Genomic DNA, 7,206 nt, shown 5'->3' with positions numbered 1-7,206 from the left:
AAGGTACTCCACCCTTTCCCGTTTATAGGACTTAATTCAAATTTTTTGTTTTTCTTATTTTATAAGGCTCATTTTTATTGCTCCCCGTCACATGTTCATATTTTGAGGTGCATTAAACTGTTGAATGCAAAGATTAAGAAAAAACTTACCAATACATGTAAAAGTTCTTGTCATCTACTCCCTCAATTCCTAAATACTCCCTCTGTCCCTAGGAGTAGTGTCAAAAACGCTCTTATATTATGACGGAGGGAGTATAAGTTATTTTAAAGATTTCAATATAGACTACGTACTGAGCAAAATTAATAAATCTACACTCTAAAATACGTCTATATTCATCTGTATGTAGTCCATATCAAAATGTCTAAAAAGACTTATATTTAGAAACGTAGGAAGTATTGTTCACGCATGAATGCATTGCAATTAATGCGCTGGTAAACATATTTTTTTTGAGAAAAACAGGCATATTAATTGAGAATTTGTGCAAATCACAAAAGAAAAAATCACCACTCACCACCTATATATCTTGGTTGATAAGATATTTAAATTAATCCCTATAAACCAAAAGGATGGAGTACTTACTCCATCCGTTGGAGAGTGTACATCTAGTTTCAAATTTTGTCTACAAAAGAGTGTATTTCTATCTTCCCAATGCACTTTAAAATGAGAAAAAACACTTCTTTCTCATCACACGATAATCAAGACCAATAACAATCTACACATGGTCTTTTTAATGTCTACATGCACTTAGCTCATTGGTGGTTGGGTAATTAAAGAGAAGAAAGATGGTGGCTTGCATCTTTCCAATGCATTTTTACTCAACTCCATAATTTGTTCTAAAAAAATTAGATGTACATTCTTCATCGGACGGAGAGAGTAGTTCGCTGGGAACATAAAAAAATCAGATGTTTCCAAGATAGCGTTTCGGAAAAAGGAAAGAAAAGAGAAACAGAAGTCGAGAACAGCCTGCAGTAGTGGCAGAGTCGGCCACTTGGGTTTCTTTGCACCGTTTGCACGGATGGGCAGCCGGGGTCCACCCGTGCGTGTCCCGTGCCATGCCCACACGCACCTCGTGCCCTAGCACGCTCCTCGATCCTTCACCATAAACAAAGGGAACGTTGCTGTGGCATGTAGCGGCACCCCATTGGTGCGCGGGCGCGGGTCCACGGCAATGCCGATGGACCTGCCGGTCCATGAGAATATGAGATCAAAGCACACCATAGACCATACTAGTACTCCGGAGCCTTGATTGGATGCATACACCAAGCCTTGATTGCAACTGCTCGTACTACTCATTCATCGAGGCGTTGGGAGGTGGTGGCCTCCGTGTTGACATTTTCACCCTGGGTGCGGACACAAAGGTATCGAAGTTTGTAGCAAAGTGTAGTGTAGACGTCGGCAAGGGAATTTTCCTGGCACGTAAAAAAGCGAGGATCGATCGGCACCACTGGCATCGCGTTCGAAGAAAGAGATCCCCCGCCTTTCCTTTCCCTCCTTTCGTCCGGTGGCTTTCCCGCTCCCCGCCATTCCTATCCGAAAGGCCGGTGGACGGGCTACCCGGATCTTTCGGCCGAGCATCTCGCTTGATCCAGAAAAAAGAGGGTTTTGTTACGGCGAACGCGGCAACGGCGACGGACGGGAGCATGGGGAGGGAAAGAATCCGCCGGCACGGCGCACATGCCAAGGCAAGGCAGGGGAGCACTGGCTGGGGCCTGGGCCGGCGGCCGGCCAGCCGCCGTCCTATCCTGCTCGTCCTCGGTGGTTGCAAAGGCGGCCACACCAACCGAGAGCCAGCACTACATTCCAAGGCCCAGCGATCGGTCGCCTTTGTCCGGACTCCGGAGAGCGGGCACGGCACGGCTCGGTTGCTCGTCGGCCTCTCCCCCACGCCATGTACGCTGCTGCTGCTGCTGCTCCAGTGCTGCCGTTCGTTGCTGGCATTGGCCGGCCAGCCGGGCTGGCTGATGGCGCACCCTCACCGGCCTCGCTGGCGACGCACGCCATCCCAATCATGGTGGCCTAACCCTGTCCCTCGCCGCACAGTGCCGCGATTGCCGCGCCCTGTTACGTTACTTACGCCCATCTGTGACCCATCCGGTCCGTCCGTGCATGGCTCCATGCGCCATTTGCCTCCGCTGGTCTTGTGAATTCACTCACCCGGTCGCTGTCGCCTCCGGAAATCAACCCGTCTCGATCGGGATCGCCGCGCGCGAGCCAGGCACTGCACGAGAGCCGCAAAACGTGCACCGGCTGCCACTTCCTGCCCGCCCGGCCGGTGTGTCGGTGGTCGTCGTTGTACTCGCTCCTGCCGCTAATACTGCGTACAGTAGAGTGTAGTACCTTTTGACTGAGTAAAGAATCCAGTTTGTTAGCGTGAGATGCTGTGTGTGCACTGACACATGGTGGATGGAGACTTGTGCGCCGCCTGCCGAAAGTCCTCCGTACGAGCGTCCATTCGAATGACATTGGAAGCAAAGCAAGCAGTATGGTGTACTCGACATGGGTACCTACACGCAAGCTTGCTTGCTGATCCCGTAAAAGTCGTTTGTCTTGATTCTAGCAATTTGTTGTATATATAGTTCAAAAAAGGAGACAATTTGTTGCACGTAGTGGGGTAGTTGGAGACTTGTTTAGGGCTGTTTGATCCCGCGACTCCCTTGTAATAGGGTGCGTGTGAATGAAGAACTAAAAGAGGCGAGTTGCGTAACCAACTGCAATAGGTAACTTAAAATGCGCATGCACATAATTGCACCCACACACGACGAAGGACAGAAATAAGAACTACTCCTCCGTTCTAAATTATTTGCCGCAGAAACGAATGTATCTAGAACTAAAAAATGTCTAGATACATTCATTTCTACGACAAGTAATTCCAAGTTCTATATACATCCATTTCTATGACAAATAATTTCGAACGGAGGGAGTATATCAAATAAAATAGTAAGGTGTGTGCGGGCTGGCTAGCGGTGCCATATATTGACTAGGCTATCATGCATGGGGTCGTTAGAGCGTGACAAAAGTACAAACCAGCTTCCACCGTTCAACGGGCGGCTGATGAAATTTCGGGCTTGGAAAATGCTGGCCCTACTACAGTGCTGCTATGCAGGAGTGGCTGAAAAAATGGTCATAGGTCCGGGCCAACGATTAACCCTATACTGACGCAGGAAAGCGAAGCAGGTGCGTACGAGGCCACCGCCTTCCACTCAAGGAAAGCACGGCGCTCAAAAGGGATTCGATTCGACTTGGAGTAGTGAATTAACAGTAGGTGCTAGAGCTGATCCTAATCCTAGTCACGGGCTGGTTGCCATTCGGGTTCATCAGCTGCTGCCGGTGCATGGAATTGAATGGGACATGATGACAGTGGAGAATTTTCTGATTCTTAAAGTGGCGGTGGTTGCAGGACGCAGTTGTAAGTAGCCGTCCGTCTCCTTCTGGGATTTGGAGTAGGTGCAGCTAGCCCGCCCGATCGGTTAACAACTACGGCGTCCAATCCTGCACCGGTAGGCCGACGTGAGCACGGCGCACGCGCGCGCTGCCGCTGCCCACGGAGAAAGTCGACAGATAAACAAACAGTAGAGGTATAGTCGCGTACATCATCCAATCTAAAAGGCCAAAGGATTTGGGTCGTTGCACCGAAGAAATTTCCTGGCTCCATGGCTTACTTCTCTCTGTGTGCGTGCACGCGCAGGCGATCGACAATGCAGCGCTCAAGTGATCCGGCTGGTCTGGTAGCCGCCTTGCGTGGCGCGCGGTTGCGAGCGTTTCCCGGCCGACGTGCGTGACAATGGCGAGCCTGGCTGTAAAGCGCTTCTGTTTTTCTTGTGCCGTCGTTGTTCCGCTCTTTCGTGTGCATGCACGGGCGCGTCAGAGAATGCGGCCGGATGCGCTTGGATCATCGGCCGGCGATGCGCTGGCGCGCGGCCGTGTCCGGCGATCGCTTTCGTGCCGCGTCGGCCTCCCGCGAAATATGTATTCCGGGGGCCGAGGATCGGTGACGGGCTGACCACGTGTGCCGTGGTTTGAGCTTTCGTGTTGACGGTCAGGACGTGCTGATTTTTTTGCTGTTATAAATAGGCTTTGCGTGCGCCGAGTGAAAGCTGTCTTGCAAAGTTTTATATTTGTGTCGCGCGCGCTCACATTATCAGACCTTGAGCTTTGGATATCTAGATTGAAAAAGCTCAGGTCGCGCGCCCTCACATTATCAGCCAGTACGGCTTCAAGTGGGCGCGGCTCGAAACTTCAAGTGGTCGTTGGTGTCGTGGCGGCGCGACAAGTCTAGACCGGCGACACCACAAGTCAGGGACGATGACGCTGCCATGAAGCAAGCGTTGCACTGAAGCGGCCATTGTTGCCGGCAGCGCGACAAGTCAAGGACGACGACGCTGCAGTGAAGCGGTCGCTGCTTTCGGCGGCCCGCCAAGTGAGGACGGCGATGTTGCTGCCGGCGATGACTGACGCTATGGTGGTACTGCTGCGAAGAGGGCCACCTTCGTGCTCACGCATCCAAGAATTGTAGACATGGGGAACGAAGCAGCAGCATCCACTGAGCTGATCTGATAGCCACGTTGCGTCTAGATCACAATGATCGGATGGCGCATGAGGAGGCTTATGTATCACACTTATCAGCCGGTTGATTGGTAGCAGTCGCCATGAGGCGTGAGATGGTGCGTGGACCAACGCCAAGCAATTAGTTTGACATTTTGCTTTCTGACGTGTGATAGACAATGTCTCCTTGTAAAGACCACTCTCATCTCGGCCGACAAGATTATATCATTTCACAACATAAAAAAATGGGTGTATTCCTACGAATCAAACAACACTATTCATGAATCAAACAGTTCAACTTGAAGAGGCCCTAAACATCAGCTAAAGGAGTAGAAATTTTAGGAAATGATATTGGTCATTATCATGAAGATTTACTTTGTATTGTTGGGACCCACTCAAAGAGTAGGCACCCTTCAAAAATTAGTGTATGCTGCTTAATGTCACGTGCACACGGTATTCTTTAGTAAAAGGCGAAAGAATAGTTCGCTTTGTGCTCATGACGCAGCTGCGTGATTTGCTCGGCTGTACACAGCTCCATTATATAGCCAGTTAGCGCGGTAGTCCCTTCCTTGCCCCGGCGATGTGGTACTATTATCACGGGACAGCGCTTCCTTGTTCGGCTGCTCGGGCTAGCATTGCTGTATTGGGCCACTTTCTTTCCTGGGCCTCCTTCATTCTTTCCAGCTTGTGTCTGCCTGTGCTCTTTTTTTGCGGGATGTGTCTGCCTCTCTGCTGGAGGGTGTTAATTTCGCCGACAGCTAATAACTGCGGATGTGTGTACACTGCCGAGTAAAACATTCAGTTCGTTCTCCAGGGAAAAAAATCAGTTCGTCGTAGTATTATTAGTTTGAGACTTGTTTAGTTTTTCTCTTTGTGCGAATTGTTTAGGCTTGTTGAATCCTGCCACCCCTTGTAATAGGGGGTGCGTGTGAAGAGCTAAAAGAGGCGAGTTGCGTTGCGTTGCGTGGTGAACTGCAATAGGCAAACTCAATGTGCGCACACACAAAGAAAGAAACTATGACAATAGGAGTAACATGGTTGCAGACAGGCGTGGCATTACATTGGGTAGCTATCATGAGGCCGTTGCTCAAGTACTAGAAACCAGCAGCCTCCACCGTCCAACGGGTGGCTGAAGAAAATTTAGGACATGGAAAGTTGTGGCTCTACAGTGCTAGTTAGGGGTAGCACTCATAGCTAATAGCTGCGGATCAACGATTAACCTACAGGTACAGGGCTACAGATGCAGGAAAGCGGAGCAGGTGCGTACGACGCCACCGCCTTCCACTCAAGGAAAAGCATGGCACAAACAAGGGAGTCGATGCGACTTGCTCCTAATCCTAGTCACGGACTGGCTGTCATTCATCTGCAGCCAATGCAAGGAAGAATTCCGTTTGATTCTTAAATAAAGCGGCGGTGGTTGCGGGATGCAGTTGTCAGTAGCCGTCTCCTTCTGCTTCTGGGATTCGGAGTAGGTGCGCAGCCCCATCGATTAACAACTACGGCGTCCAATCCTGAACCGTAGGACGACGTGAGCACGGTGCACGCGCGCCCTGCCTACGGAGGAAGTCGAAAGATGAACAGACAGCTTAGCGAAAAGCACTAACCATTGGTAGCTAATCTAGAAGTATGAGAGTCGCGTAGATTAATTATCTTATCCTAGTGCCGTTTGTAGACGGCCAGAGGATTTGTGTCGTTGGACAGTGGCGGCTCCAGAACTGCAGTTTTGTGTAGTCATTTTCAAATTGTGTGGTCAAGTATATAAATTTGAACCAAAAATTCAACATTTTTGCACGCATATGCTAGTTTCATCAAAAAGCCGGGTAGTCAATTGACTACCCAGCTGATGAGTGGCTTCGCTTGGACTGAAGACCTTCTACTCTGTGAGCGTGCGCAGCCGATTGTTTAGGGCATTTCAGCGTTGACCAAGTTCTTTGCCATCCAACACGGTGTTGGAAGGGCAGATGCCTCAGTGCATTCAGATTCCTGCAAGTCGGCCACAAATTCAGGGAGGTTTGCAACAATACGGACCTGCATTACGTACGACTCTGACACTCTCAGCTCACTCAAATCCCCTCTGCCGGATCACTTTTCTCTCACTCTGTCTCTTCCACTTCCCCTTGCCCTTGCTTTGTATCCGCACTCTTCTAGCCCGAAGACGTCACTGTACCTTGTGGGCCGCCGCAAAGGCCTTGCTGGATGTCCACCGGCCCCCGGCGTCTGCCACCTTTGATTACGCCGTCGTCCACCTTGGATTCGTCCGCAACCAGGTATCTTCCGCCCCCTTTCGACGCGGTACATGCCAGACATCACGTCTGGCTACTATTTAGCCAAATGCCATTGAGCTTTTTTTGACGTTTTTGTTGTTCCTTTGGAGCAAGCGCGATGGCAGGGTCCACGAGGAGGGGGTATGAGTTGTCGTGTGATGCATGATTGGCCAGAAGTGCGGACCTTGTTGACATGAGGGTATTTTGGCTAAATGTGCATTCTTGGTTCCATGAGGAAGAGTATCTCCTGCCTTACAACTTACACATGATCTATAATCACAATGTGAAGTCGTTAACCCGTCGGTGGTATACCATCTCAAACTCCGCCCGGGAATTTTGCAGTGTGATTGCATAATTGGAGAGAAGGTTGCCGCCAAGCGTGTCAATCATGAAAATTGTA

General features: G+C 50.1%; 1 non-coding gene across 1 annotated transcript; it reads right to left on the bottom strand.

The window, feature by feature from the left end:
* Nucleotides 1–4,930: 4,930 nt before the first annotated feature.
* LOC147972935 (U5 spliceosomal RNA) lies at nucleotides 4,931–5,049 on the bottom strand. The gene has a single exon (XR_015606838.1). It is a non-coding gene; the product is annotated as a U5 spliceosomal RNA (small nuclear RNA).
* Between the last annotated feature and the right edge of the window lie 2,157 nt (nucleotides 5,050–7,206).

This window comes from Triticum urartu, chromosome 5A (genome assembly GCF_056163025.1).
Source record: "Triticum urartu cultivar PI428250 chromosome 5A, HENAU_Tu73, whole genome shotgun sequence".
Classification (NCBI taxonomy): Eukaryota; Viridiplantae; Streptophyta; class Magnoliopsida; order Poales; family Poaceae; genus Triticum; species Triticum urartu.
This window is presented reverse-complemented; position numbering and strand designations above follow the sequence as displayed.